Raw genomic sequence first — 15,354 nt, 5'->3', positions numbered from 1 at the left:
ATAAGCTTTGTGTTCCACCTTAACTGGTAAATGACAAGCTCTTCCATAGACCACCCTATATGGTGACATTCCCAAGGGTGTCTTGAATGCAGTTCTGTGCGCTCACAAGGCATCATCAAGCCTGCGGCTCCAGTCTTTCCTATGTGGCTGCACTACTCACTCAAGTATTTTCTTGATTTCTCTATTAGAGAGCTCAGCTTGTCCATTTGTTTGTGGGTGATAGGCAATAGAAACTTTGTGTACAACTCCATATTTCTTCAACAAGACTTCCACAGTCCTATTGCAGAAATGACTTCCTTGATCACTAATAATTGCTCTAGGGATTCCAAACCTACAAAACAAGTTGCTACGGACAAAATCTGCAACAACTCTTGCATCATTAGTCCTGGTGCCCTTAGCTTCCACCCATTTCGAGACATAATCAACAGCAAGAAGTTTATAAAGAAAGTCAAAAGAGGAAGTCAATACCCTAAACATCAAAGATGTCACAATACAAAATGGGTTGTTGAGGCATCTCCTGTCTCCAGGTAATTACTCCTCCCGCTCTTTGGCATCTTTCACAAGTGGAATATGCTTGCCATGAATCCTAGAAATTCCTGCACAATTATCCAGATGATCAAAATTACAAATTATATCTATTTAAATCAATGTAAATTAACCAAAAATTAAGAAACCTATTATATTTGATCAAAATAATGTTTCCATGTTATTTACACTCCCTAAGTCTACTTTTTCTATTAAAGAACACTAAAAAGACAAGTAAAAATCCAATAAAATGTGGATTTATCAACATCTCCTAATCAAATTATCCCCACAAACTTTAAACAAATAAGGCTCTCCCCACAAATAGTATTTAACATCAGATAAAAATTTTATCTTTTGTGAGGATAGGAGTCCATGAGAAAAGATTTTACCAACCAAGAAATTTACCAAATCTGCACACCAAGATGCTGATGAGTCCACATTTTACTACATTTTTATACATCATTTATTACTTTTTATAGAAAAGAATATACTTAGATAGTGTAAATAAGATGAATATTCCAATTAGGCTAAATAATATAGCTTTCTTAGTTTTTTGTTAATTTACATGAATTTAGATAGTTTATTTTACATATTTTGATCATTTGAATAATATGGCAGGAATCCCCAAGCTTATTTTGAAGAATTATTGGATTTTGAGGAATTTGAGTTAAAAGTAACTACTTTCAATATTGATAATGACAACTACAGCAAGCCACTTCCAGCAAAGGGACCAAAGTGATCACTTTCAAAGCTTAAAGTGACAACTACAGTAGCCCAGAATCGACCAAACCTGCGCGTGGTTACTATGAATATTCATAGTAGTCACTCCAGAGCATGCAGAATTGAAGGTGCTGCGCGTAGTTACTATCAAAAATTCATAGTGACAACTCCAGAGAGTCCAAAATGTCCCAGTGTTGCGCGTGATTACTATGAATATTCATAGTAATCACTCCAGAGAGGCAAAACTCAACTGATGCTGCGCGTGTTTACTATGAAAGAATGAGAGTAACTACTTTGGAGGGCGCCAGCTTTAGTATAAATAGATTTTTACCAAATTAGGGTAGGAGTTCTTACACTTTTTGAACCTTTTCTCTTCTTTACTCAATTTAGAATATTTTCCAGAGCTTAGGGCAACCTTGGGTGACAGCCAAGGGTCCAACCTAGGGTTTGGTTTCTCATTTCTCTTGCTTTTACATTAATGTTAATGAGTTTTCTACATTTCCCAATTGCGTTTTTGACCCCCATTTCCATGGAGGGCTAACTTTGTGTAATCCTTAGTGAATTCACATAGGTTCTTGAGTTCCTTGAATTTAATGATAATATAATTCCTTTCTTTCATGAATTACTTCTTCCTTGTCTCTTGAATTGAATTAATGGTGAATGAGGGGGGTATTGCTCAATTAACCCTAATTTCATTTTAAGGAGATTCTAAACTAAGGGTTGCTTAATCCTAGGTTTAATTCTAATGTTGCGTAATTTTGGGATGAGAGATTAGAGCCTAACAAATTGCGTAATTTCGTTGGGACCATAAGGTTGATTTTTGCTTGTTAAATTAACCTAATTCATGGAAGAGAGGATGAATGTTAAATCTTGAGTGGAATGAGGATAGAATTTATGTGGATGAACTAAGGATTGCTTTTTTCTATTGTTCGAATTAATTAAACTCATTTGCTCATTGCTCTTTATTTTAATTTGAAACCACAAAACCCCCCCATTTTAATTGCTTGTTTAATTAATGCCTTCAACATGTTTAATGAAGATTAATAACCAATGTTCATGGGAGACAATCTAGGGTTACCCTAGTACTACATTAATTTGTTTAAATTTTGATGAGGATTTACGACAAATCTTTTAAACACCTTAAAATAAACCATCATTAAATTGGCGCCGTTGCCGGGGAACATTGGTGTCGATTTTTCATAAACATGTTATTTGCTCTGTTTTCATTTTTGTTTTCTGCATTGTGAATACTTTAATATAGTTGTAGTTTCATAGGTAAGTAGAGATATCTTGCATTTAGGTAGAATCAATTGCTGTTTTCTGCATATTGTTTGAATTCTGATTTCTGCATTTTAGTTACCACACTGTATTTTCATTTGCTGCAATTACCCTGTTTCTGCTGCATAATTCTGCAGAATTTGTGTTTGTGTGTTGTCTATTTTCATTCCCTAGTTTGCAATTTCTTTCTGTTTTTGCTGTTTGGTGTTAATACTTTATTTTACTGCACTTAGATGTTAGTTTTTTTCTGCATAATTGTCATCTGAATTTTTCTGCATTTTTACTGCTTCATTAGTTTACTTCTTTTCAAATTTCCATAGACAATTCCTAATGAATGACCAGATCAAATCCGGGAGATTTATATCCTCCAGATATTGAAATTGATAGGACATTCCATAGAAATCTTAGGAACCTTAGTAGACAAAATTCTGCACATATTGAGGAACCATCTTCACCATTTTCTCCATCTTCTATATATTCTTCTCTGCATTCTTTAAATTCTGAACCTTTAGAAATGGCAAAAAATGACTTGACACTTAAGGAGCTTGCCGCACCGGACGTGACCTACCAAACTTTATGTATCCAATACCCGGATGTGGATGCCCCTTTTGTTCTTAAAACTGGCCTAATCCATCTTTTGCCTAAATTTCATGGTCTTGCAGGTGAAGATCCGCATAAACACCTCAAAGAATTTCATATTGTTTGCTCTACAATGAGACCACAAGGTGTTCCGGAGGAGCATGTCAAATTGAAGGCATTTCCATTCTCTCTTATGGATTTGGCTAAAGACTGGTTGTATTATCTTCCACCTGGCTTTATTACAAGTTGGGACACCCTCAAGAGATTGTTCCTGGAAAAAATTTTCCCTGCTTCAAGGGCTGCCTCAATAAGAAAGGAAATATGTGGTATTAGGCAGCTGGAGAGGGAAAGTTTGTATGAATATTAGGAGCGTTTCAAGAGACTTTGTGCTAGCTGCCCCCATCATCAGATAAGTGACCAACTCCTAATCCAATACTTCTATGAGGGCTTACACCCAATGGATAGGAGCATGATCGACGCAGCTAGTGGGGGAGCCCTGGTTGACAAGACTCCCGTAGCCGCTAGAACTTTTATTGAGAATATGGCAGCTAACTCTCAACAGTTTGCTACAAGTCAAAACTCCATCATGTCCCAGAGTGTCCATGAAATTCAAACTTCAGATTCACACAAGCTGGAGCATAAGCTAGATGAGTTGGCTTCGATGGTAAAACAGTTGGCATCCATCCAAAAGAATTCTGCTGCATATACACCTCCACCTCCATCCATTCCAGCAATGCTTTGTGGGATTTGTTCATCTACAAATCACTTCACTGATAGTTGCCCCACATTGCAAGAAACTGAATCCTTGGAAGGTAATCCTCAAGCTTACGCTGCTAATATTTATGCTAATAAATTTCCTTTTCAACAGCTGTAGCAATAACAAAGCTGGGATTTATCTTCCAATAGATATGATCCCAGTTGGAAGAACCATCCTAACTTAAGGTGGGGAGGAAATGCACAGCATCAAGGCTCTAGCCAGCCAACCAACAACCATTTCCAACCACATCAAGCTGGACAAAACAAGCCATACTCAGCCCAGCAACATCACCATCCATCATCTTCATCTCAACAACACCATCAAGCCTCCCCTTCACTAGCTCCTGCACCTCAAAAGAGTGAGTCATCTTTGGAAGACCTTGTGAAGCAACTCACCATGAGTAATCTCAATTTCCAGCAACAGAGTCAAGCCTTCCAGCAACAGACTCAAGCAAGTATCAAGACCTTGGAGAATCAAATGGGTCAACTTGCTTCATCCCTTAATCAACTTCAATCTCAAGGCTCAGGCAATCTCCCTGCACAAACTGTCACAAACCCAAAGAATGTGAGTGCCATTACCTTGAGATCTGGTAAGGTGATGCAAGAGCCAGAAATGCCTAAGGAGAAGGATCCTAGTTGCACTCTAGCTGCAGAAGGTGAAGGAGAAGAGATTAAGAGCCAAGAGCGGCCTGCACCTATGCCCACACCATGTCAACCAAAAGTGGTAGACAAAGAGGAGAGCCCACAGGTGTCATCATCCAGCTAGCAAACAGGAGCACAGCACATCCAGCTGGACTTGTGGAGGATGTGTTAGTGAGGAGACTTTGTCAAATGAAAGTGCCAAATCACTTCCTTCTGTGGAGCAACCTCCCACATTGGAGTTGAAGCCCCTACCAGAACATTATGAGAAGCTCCCGGTCATTATTTCCACCAAGCTTGAAGGCGATCAAGAGGAGGTATTGTTGGAAGTAATTAAAAGGCACAAGAGAGCTATTGGATGGACTTTAGCTGACATTCCTGGTATTAGCCCTCTCCTGTGCATGCACAAAATTCTGTTGAAAGAGGGGACTAAACTAGTGAAGCAGCTTCAGAGGAAAAGGAGGCCACAACTCCAAGAACTAGAAGCGCTGCACTTAGGAGCATATGAAGACTCAAGAACCTACAAGGAGAGAACCAAGCAGTATCATGATAAATTGATAGGTAGAGGAGAGTCCTGTATAGGTCAAAAGATGCTTCTATTCAACTCATGTCTCAAGTTCATGACTGGAAGGCTGCATTCCAGGTGGATTGGTCCATCCACAGTTACACAAGTGTTTCTTAATGGTGCAGTGGAAATCAAGAGTGAATCCACTAGCAAAAGTTTCACAGTGAATAGACATTGCCTGAAGCATTTTTTTTTTTAGAACTCAATTCTCTTGGAGGAGATTGAAGAGGTGGATGTGTACTCTCCTATCATTTCCTTCAACCAAGGCCCCTGTCATGAGTAAATCACTTCACACGTCAAGCTAGTGACGTTAAAGAAGCGCTTTGTGAGAGGCAACTCACAGTTTTTATAGCACTTTCTAGTACTCTTTTGATTTCAATAAGCATCCTTTCATTTAAGCTGTATTACTAATCATGAATTGTGGACTCATTATTTGATTGATGATTTGTTCAGAATTTTTGTAGAGGAAAAATTGATGTATTTGGACTCAATTTGTGCATATATTCATGAAGTCCAAGTAGAGAGGGAGGAATAATCATTTCCATGGCACCAAGCATTTACTTTAGAAAGAATTTTGAAGTTTGCCATGAAGGTAATCACTCTCCCAAGCCATAGTGGTCACTTTCCACCAAGGTATGTGACTTTGCTCTCTATAGTTCTCACTTTCAATTTTCATAGTGACCACTTTGAAAGTTTTTGAATTCATAGGTCTGCGCGTAGCTACAATGAAAGTTCATAGTAGCCACGCGTAGCACTCTGAGAAAATACCCATGAAGGGCGCCTCTGTAGTGGTCACTTTAAACATTCATAGTAACCACTACAGAGACCAATTTTTGAACATTTGTTGCGCGTAGTTACTATGAATATTCATAGTAACCACGCGCAACCTCTTTTAAAACAACTTAACAAGGCGCCTCTGTAGTGGTCACTTTAAACATTCATAGTAACCACGCACACCCCATTTTTTATAAAACCCTTGCGCGTGGCTACTATGATTATTGAGAGTAACTACGCCCAACATTTTTATATAAATAGGACCTGTTTCACGTTCACTCTCACTCTTCATTTCTGAGAAATTTTTCACTCCTCCCCTAATTTCCTGAGTACCCACTCCCTCGAATTGAATTCCTTGCAATTGAACATCAATTCCCTGCACTTTTGCACTGCATTTGAACTCAAATCCCGAGTCATGGCTAACACTCCAAGGAAGAATGCACCCAAGGCCAAGAGGAAGATAACAGCTCTGAGGGTGAGCCAGTACCAGACCTAGTTGCAGCAGCAGAGGGGCAGGATGATGAGGACACTGATACTGATGCAGCTGATGATGATGACCTCTCTTCCAGCGCTGATGAGGATGCAATATAGTCTTAAACTTTTATTTCTGTTATTTATTTAACCTTATCTTTCATTGTACATATTTTTTTTTTCTGCCAATTTCCTTGTAATTAGTACACTTTTCTTTTTATTTTCCCTGCCTTTAACTTCCCTTTAATGCTTCTACTCTGAACAACAACTTAACTCTTTCATACTATTTATATATATTATCTGAGTTTGAGTTATTTTGTTCTGCTGGTGCTGAATTTATTATCTCTTTGTGCAGAGAATGCCCTCAGTTCCATCAAGAGGAGCATCATTTTTTTGCCCATGAGTTAAGGCACTATCATTCATGAAAGGGGGGTGAAGTTCTTTACCTCTATTTCATATACTCTTAACCTTATTTTTCCTGCATAATTATACATTAAAATACAAAAATATATTTTTATTCTTTTTCTTTTAATTGAACCAAATTTTGTAATCCCAATCTTAGACTCTTATTGCAATTTTCATTCAATTCATGAACACACTCTACTTTTGTAAATAATTTTCTCTCCATGCCATGCTGAATATCTTTTCTTGCAAGGTGATTTATCCTCACATGATGTTAAGTAATTATCACCATTTTTACCATGGTAGAGAATTGAGCCCCTAATTATCTTTCTGTGTGTATGCTTCATGTAATTTTGCATCTATTCTCTAGAACTTGCCCTGCTTCTTAATTTAATATGCATTATGCAATTTTTTATCTAGATGATTGAGGCCCCCTTTACACACACACAACCACTCACCATTGCCCACCTTTGCACCTTATTGCATTACATCCTCTTCTTTTGCCAAAACTTAGTTTGCTAAAACATTTTTTTTCTTCCATCAAGAACGTATTTCTTTTGAGTAACATCAAGAGTGAATGCAAATACCAAGTTTGGGGTGTTGAATTTGATGGTAGTTGCTTGAGGACAAGCAACCTCTCAAGTTTGGGGTGGTGAACAATATACATGTTAAAATACATGTCAAAAAAAAAAAAAGTGGTTGCCAAAGTCCAATAAATCATAAAAGAAAGAATGAAAAAGGAAAGAAAATAAAATGAAGCAAGGTCCATGAGATTGAAGAGATCTTCACATAATAAAAAAAAATGATGAAAAGCAAGGTGAAAAATGCTTGAACCTCTTAGGCTACCTCATTTGATGCATTTCATTCTAATTGTTGTATTCACTCACTCAAGAGGATTCCCTTATCTTGAAAACCCATCTGAGCTTTTGACCCTCTTTGATCAAATTGAACCTTACCTATCCCTATTTGTGACCAACCAAGTCCTTTTGATAGGTAAATCATTGTATTAAGGCAAAGGAGATTAAGAATATGGGCAAGCATATGGTAGGGTAGAGCAATTTGCATGTGTTGAGGGAAAATACCTAGCTTGAAACACTGATGAGTGAAGAGTGAAACACCACCTTGTGAGCCAGATAATTTCTTGGCATTGTGTGAAGTATGATGAACCTTGTTGAATTTTTGTTTCACTTATATGGGACTTTGCATAAAATTAATTGATATGAGTGTGCTTTCTTTGTTGAATGACTCCATGATTTTAAAATGGAGAAAGTGCATATTAGAGTTAAAAGATTGGAACAGAAAAATTTTGAGAAAATTTTTTTGGAAAAGTCCAACCTTTTTTCCTTTAGTCTTTGAATTTTGGTTTGCTTGAGGACAAGCAAAAGTTTAAGTTTGGGGTTGTGATGAGTCCACATTTTACTACATTTTTATACATCATTTATTACTTTTTATAGAAAAGAATAGACTTAGATAGTGTAAATAAGATGAATATTCCAATTAGGCTAAATAATATAGCTTTCTTAGTTTTTTGTTAATTTACATGAATTTAGATAGTTTATTTTACATATTTTGATCATTTGAATAATATGGCAGGAATCCCCAAGCTTATTTTGAAGAATTATTGGATTTTGAGGAATTTGAGTTGAAAGTAACTACTTTCAATATTGATAGTGACAACTACAGCAAGCCACTTCCAGCAAAGGGACCAAAGTGATCACTTTCAAAGCTTAAAGTGACAACTACAGTAGCCCAGAATCAACCAAACCTGCGCGTGGTTACTATGAATATTCATAGTAGTCACTCCAGAGCATGCAAAATTGAAGGTGCTGCGCGTAGTTACTATCAAAAATTCATAGTGACAACTCCAGAGAGTCCAAAATGTCCCAGTGTTGCGCGTGATTACTATGAATATTCATAGTAATCACTCCAGAGAGGAAAAACTCAACTGATGCTGCGTGTGTTTACTATGAAAGAATGAGAGTAACTACTTTGGAGGGCGCCAGCTTTAGTATAAATAGATTTTTACCAAATTAGGGTAGGAGTTCTTACACTTTTTGAACCTTTTCTCTTTTTTACTCAATTTAGAATATTTTCCAGAGCTTAGGGCAACCTTGGGTGACAGCCAAGGGTCCAACCTAGGGTTTGGTTTCTCATTTCTCTTGCTTTTACATTAATGTTAATGAGTTTTCTGCATTTCCCAATTGCGTTTTTGACCCCCATTTCCATGGAGGGCTAACTTTGTGTAATCCTTAGTGAATTCACATGGGTTCTTGAGTTCCTTGAATTTAATGATAATATAATTCCTTTCTTTCATGAATTACTTCTTCCTTGTCTCTTGAATTGAATTAATGGTGAATGAGGGGGGTATTGCTCAATTAACCCAAATTTCATTTTAAGGAGATTCTAAACTAAGGGTTGCTTAATCCTAGGTTTAATTATAAGGTTGCGTAATTTTGGGATGAGAGATTAGAGCCTAACAAATTGCGTAATTTCGTTGGGACCATAAGGTTGATTTTCTCTTGTTAAATTAACCTAATTCATGAAGAGAGGATGAATGTTAAATCTTGAGTGGAATGAGGATAGAATTTATGTGGATGAACTACGGATTGCTGTTTTCTATTGTTCGAATTAATTAAACTCATTTGCTCATTGCTCTTTATTTTAATTTGAAACCACAAAACCCCCCCCCCATTTTAATTGCTTGTTTAATTAATGCCTTCAACATGTTTAATGAAGATTAATAACCAATGTTCATGGGAGACAATCTAGGGTTACCCTAGTACTACATTAATTTGTTTAAATTTTGATGAGGATTTACGACAAATCTTTTAAACACCTTAAAATAAACCATCATCAGATGCCCCAGATAAGTGAGGGGTCTAATCTAGATAAGTGATCAGCAACATAGTTCTCACTCCCTTTTTTATCTCGGATCTCTACATCAAACTCTTGTAACAAGAGAATCCATCAAATAATCCTTGGCTTAGCATCCTATTTAGCCATCAAATATCTAAGAGTAGAATGGTTAGTATAAACAATGACTTTAGACATAGTCAAATAAGGGCAAAATTTATCAAATACAAATATCACAGCTAGCATCTCCTTGTCAGTAGTGGTATGGTTCCGTTGTGCTCCATCCAAAGTTCTACTTGCATGATAAATGGCTTGAAAAATCTTGTCCTTCCTCTAGCCCAGAACTGTTCCAACAGCTGTATCACTAGCATCACACATAAGCTCAAAGGGTAAAGACCAATCAGGAGAAATAACCATAGGGGCATCAATCAACTTACTCTTAAGGGTATTAAAACCATGTAAACAAGCATCATCAAATTTAAACAATATACCCTTAGCTAACAAATTAGAAAGAGGTTTTTCTATTTTTGAAAAATCTTTAATAAACCTCCTATAAAACCTTGCATGCCTTAAGAAACTCCTAATAGATTTAACACATGTGGGAGGGGAAAGTTTAGCAATAACTTCTACCTTAGTAAGGTCTACCTCTATACCCTTACTAGAAACTTTATGTCCCAAAACAATGCATTCATCAATCATAAACTGACATTTTTCCTAATTTAAAACCAAATTAGCCTTTTTACATCTTTGTAAAACCAAATCAAGGCTATGCAAACAATTATCAAAATTGTTGTCGTAAACAGAAAAAGCATCCATAAAAATCTCAATACAATTTTCTAATAAATCAAAAAACAAGGCCATCATGCATCTCTGAAATGTCGCGGTGGTATTACACAAACCAAACGGCATCTGTTTATATGAAAAAGTACCATAAGGGCATCTAAAAGTAGTCTTCTTTTGACCTTCTAATCCAACAAGTATTTGCATGTAACCCGAATAACCATCCAAACAACAATAAAATTCACGCCCTGCTAATTTTTCTAACATCTGATCAATAAAGGGAAGGGAGAAGTGGTCTTTCCGGGTGGCCTCATTTAGCTTCCTGTAGTCTATACACATTTGCCACCTAGTTACTTTTCTTACGGCAATAAGTTCTAGTTGCTCATTCTCCATAACTGTGGTTCCTCCTTTCTTTTGTATAACTTGCACAAGGCTCACCCAAGGGCTATCAGAAATAGGAAAAATAATACCAGCATGTAATAACTATATTACCTCCTTTTTTTACTACTTCTTTTAGACTAGGGTTAAGTCTCCTTTGAGGTTGAACCTTGGGTTTGAATTCCTCCTCCAAGTGAATCCGGTGGGTGCAAATGGAAGGCCTAAGACCCTTGATGTCATGAATGCTTCACCCAAAGGCCTCCTTGTTCTCCTTCAAGACTCTCATCAATTTCTCATCCATAATATCTATCAATTTAGAAGAAATTATTACAGGAAGAGAAGAGGGAGGAGATAGAAAAGCATATTTAAAATCAGAGGGAAGGGGTTTGAGCTCTAATTCAGGAGGTTCTTCAATGGATGGTTTAGGAGTTTGAATATCTCGTGCTCCCATACTTTCAAAATGCCTAGGCGCCAACCATCGACTTTGATTCTCGCTCTTCATAGCCAAAATTTCATCTATTACTTCCTTTGTTTCTATTAAAGTAACTTATTCAAGTATGAGAATTTTCTCTAGAGTATCATCCCTCAACCTATCAATTAATTGTACAGAGTCTAAAGAGGAAAAAGGATCATTTACAGAAATAAAATTACAAGAATCAAAACTAAAAGGGTGTTTAAGAGAATCAAAAACTTTAAAAACAACTTCTTCATCATTTAGCCTCAACGTGAGCTTCACTTGCTGGATGTATATAATCTTTCCAATGGCTAAGAATGGTCTCCCCAGAATAATGGAAACCGCATTATCCTCCTCCATGTCTAGTACAATAAAATTTGAAAGGAAAATGAATTTTTCTACCTTTACCAAGACGTCTTCTACTATACCTCTTGGGTAAGTGATGGATCTATCTCCTAACTGCAAAGAAATAGAGGTAGGTTTGGGTTCTTGCATACCCAACCTTCTAAAAAGAGAGAGAGAGACATTAGATTTATGCTAGCCCCTAAATCACATAGGGCTTTATCAAAATAAGAGCTACCCATAGTACAAGGAATAGTAAAACTCCCTAGGTCTTTAAGTTTTGGAGGTAACTTTTTCAAAAGGATTGCAGAGCATTCCTCATTAAGCCTTACAGTTTCAAATTCCTCTAACCTCCTTTTATTGCTTAATATTTCCTTGAGGAACTTAGCATTTTTGGGCATTTGAGAGATGACCTCCACAAAGGGTATGTTGATGTGCAACTTCTTCAAAATGTCAAAGAATTTGTTGAACTGTGGGCCCTTCTGACTGCTTCTCAACCTTTGTGGAAAAGGGATTTGAAGTTCTTCAGGCCTGGACATTGTTGATGGTGCTTCTTTCTTTTCTTGTTCTGTTTCTACAGCGTCAGTGTGGCCGTGCATATGAGGGAGCACGAGCGTACATACAGCTATATTCTGCGACTTTGGCACGTTTTCAGGTAACGTCTTCCCGTTTCTCAATGTAATTTCCTTGGCATGTTCTTTGGGGTTAGGCTCAGGCTGGGAGGGCAACGTCCCTAGCGCTCTTTGAGTCAACAAATTTGTAAGTTGTCCCAGTTGAGATTTTATCTCGAATGTACCAAAGCTTATTTTTGAAAACTTTTTGTCCATTGTTTGGGCTTATTGCTCTATCTGAAGACTTTGTTATTCCATCTGGGACTCAAGCTTTGAAATTCTCTACTCCAATTGAAAGGTTGAGGGCTCTCTCCTTTCTCTCCTTATCCCTTGAGATTGCATATGGGGAGGGCGATAAACATTTGAATTTTGACCTCCTTGGCTATTCTCTGATGAGTTCATGGGTTTGCTATGTCGTCCAGAATTGTAACTGTTGCCCAAGAAGTTAGCCTCCTCTCTGGAGGTTTTGCTAATTGATCTTGTGCCCTTAGTAAGAATTCTCTTTGCTTTGACAGAGTTTCCAGCTTATTTGTTATTGAATTGCTACTCTCTACCTAGTAGGCTTTTTTTTTTTTTTTTTGCTTCGATGATGGTCTGTATGTCATTGAAAATTACTAGATGCTATCTTCTCTATCAATGTATGGGTCGTAGTTGGCCCTTTAGATAGGAAGGATCTTCCAGCAGCTGCATCAACTATAGCTCTATTAGAAGATGAGAGTCCAGCATAGAAAATCTGCATTTGCTTCCACACAGGGAAACTATAATGTGAGCATCTCCTTAGAAGTTCTCTAAAGCGCTCCCACGTCTCAAATAGAGATTCAGATTCATATTGTTGAAAATTAGAGATTTCTGTCATCATCTTCGCAGAGAGTGATGGTGCAAAATATTTGGCTAAGAATTGTTGTGTCAGGTCATCCCATGTTGTAATTGAATTAGATGGAAGTGTGGAGAACCATGTGTTCACCCTTTCCGTGATAGAGAATGGAAAGAGGCGAAGCCTTATAGCATTTTTAATGACACCATTGTATTTAATGGTATCCGTGAGTCAGAGAAACTTTTTCAGATGAAGGTGAAGGTCTTCGTTAGGTCACCCCAAAAATAGTGTGGAATTTTGGACTAGATTGATCAAGGCCGGCTTTAATTTAAAATTATTGGCCTCTATGTCAAGTGCTACAATGCTCCCAGCATCACCCTCAGTAGTGGGTGTCATGTACTCCATGATTGGTAGTTCTTCTGCCATTTTTTTTCTTTTCTCTACACTCTTTCCTTAGCCTACGTGCAGTTTTCTCGATTTCTGAATCAAAAGCAAGTTCTACAATAGGTTTAGAACAAGTGAGCATAAAACAAAATAAAAATAAAAATGTTTAAATCAACCAAATACTCAATTTTCTTTGATATTGAAAGCTAATCCCCGGCAACGGTGCCAAATACTTGTTTGTTGGCAAGTGTACCCATCAAAAAGTAATAAAGGGGTTTCAAAAAGAGTTCTCAAGTTATCGTCCCACAGAGATTATTTTCAAGTACCAAGAATAGCTTGATTCGATTGTTTAAACATAACGAGATTGTAATAGACCAAAAATGGAGCTTAATGTTAACAATAAATTAAAAGAACAGTAATACGATGTATGAGAGAAATCAGATGAGATGAGCCTAGGACTTATGGGTTCACCTTCTACAATTCTTTATGTTCTAATTAATTTAATCTTGATATTGGTATTCAAATATTTTCCAACCACTCATAATTAGTTATATTAACACCCAATAAGTATGCAATGTAAATATTCTTTTTCTTGAGGAAACACCCCCAATGATCATGCAAGGTAATTGGTCGAGAAAGCACGAAGATCCTATGAGTTTGTTAATTCAATAATGGCCGAAAGAAAGGAATTAAGTGTAATTAACCTAGCCCCTTATCTCGTTTTATTCTATAGTTCCGTTAATTACATGTGGTACAATCGCCTACAATGCAACTAACTATGAGATGCTAAGGGTGATCAAATCTTAACATACACAATATAATCCAATAGAATAAAACCAAACATTAAAGAAAAACCAATACCAACATTAAAGTAAAAATCACATAAAGTTTGTAGTAGGATCCGCCATAGCCTTAGCTATAGGTTTAGTTACTCATAACAAAACAAACTATAAAAAAACATGATAAATAAACCCATAACTAAAAGGGAAAACTTAAACAAAAGAAACCCAGAAAGGTAGACGACGAAGAAAGTTCTCGTTCTCCGAAGGGGCGCTCAATTACTTGCTTGGACTCCAAGGAAAAGCTCGTTGTCCTTGCCAATGGTCTCCAATGACTCTCAAAGATGAGTTTGGATAGAACTAGGAAAGTGTGTAGCGAACTGGAAGTCTCAAGTGTGAAGCATAAGACCTCTTTATATAGACTGTACCTTGAGTTTCAAATTGGTTGAGTTCTATCTTTTTAAATCAGTTTTACCTACAATCAGAATCTTAATTGAAAACTGCTCTAAATCTTTATCTAAGTTTAAATTTTAAATTCAAAATTCAAACTCAGATTTTCATAGCACCGCAAGGACTAAAAGTATCTAATTTTTCTCACTACATAATATACTAATAACAACTTCTAGCTAAACTGCAATAATTAATAACATAATTAGTATAAATATATATAACATAAAGTTTACGTGTATAAATATAAGTCATAAAATATATCAAAATATGAACTTATCAACCTCCAAACTCTCACAGACCTCTTCGCCAGAGTCACTATCAAGGTTCACTTCTTTATTACACGCTCGCGGATGCCATAGTTGCGATGGACCGATGACTTTAACAGATGTTCCCGTACAAAAGAACGGATTCTTCTTCATTTCTAAATTCATTGATATAATAAAGGCCAGTTTCAAAGAGTATTTAATATATTTCTTATATTTTAAAATTAAAAAATATTTATATTTTTATGATAAACTATAAATTTTTATTATTTATTATACATATTTTATATAATAATAATTATTATTATTAATAATTATATCCATGGTTGGTGATTCATTTCCCAAATTATATACATGAGACACATTACAAAGCCTAAAACTGACTAGTGACCAGGATCTTCCAAGATTGCTCATTCATATAATATATATATATATATATATATATATATATATATATATATGTTTCATCTTCAAGAAATGACCCAAGATGGGGTCATACAAGGATGCCATCTGACAAAAATGGATGTTGTTCAAGCA

General features: G+C 36.4%; 2 non-coding genes across 2 annotated transcripts; one reads left to right on the top strand and one right to left on the bottom strand.

The window, feature by feature from the left end:
- Window positions 1-3,408: 3,408 nt before the first annotated feature.
- Window positions 3,409-3,513, bottom strand: LOC113856704. Its single transcript, XR_003502936.1, has one exon. It is a non-coding gene; the product is annotated as a small nucleolar RNA R71 (small nucleolar RNA).
- Window positions 3,514-12,882: 9,369 nt separating this feature from the next.
- LOC113856703 lies at window positions 12,883-12,989 on the top strand. The gene has a single exon (XR_003502935.1). It is a non-coding gene; the product is annotated as a small nucleolar RNA R71 (small nucleolar RNA).
- The last annotated feature ends 2,365 nt before the right edge of the window (window positions 12,990-15,354 follow it).

The sequence above is a fragment of the Abrus precatorius genome, unplaced genomic scaffold (genome assembly GCF_003935025.1).
Source record: "Abrus precatorius isolate BTA unplaced genomic scaffold, Abrus_2018 Scaffold11, whole genome shotgun sequence".
Taxonomy (NCBI): domain Eukaryota; kingdom Viridiplantae; phylum Streptophyta; class Magnoliopsida; order Fabales; family Fabaceae; genus Abrus; species Abrus precatorius.
The sequence above is the reverse complement of the archived record's forward strand: the minus strand, read 5'-3'. Positions and strand labels throughout refer to the sequence as shown.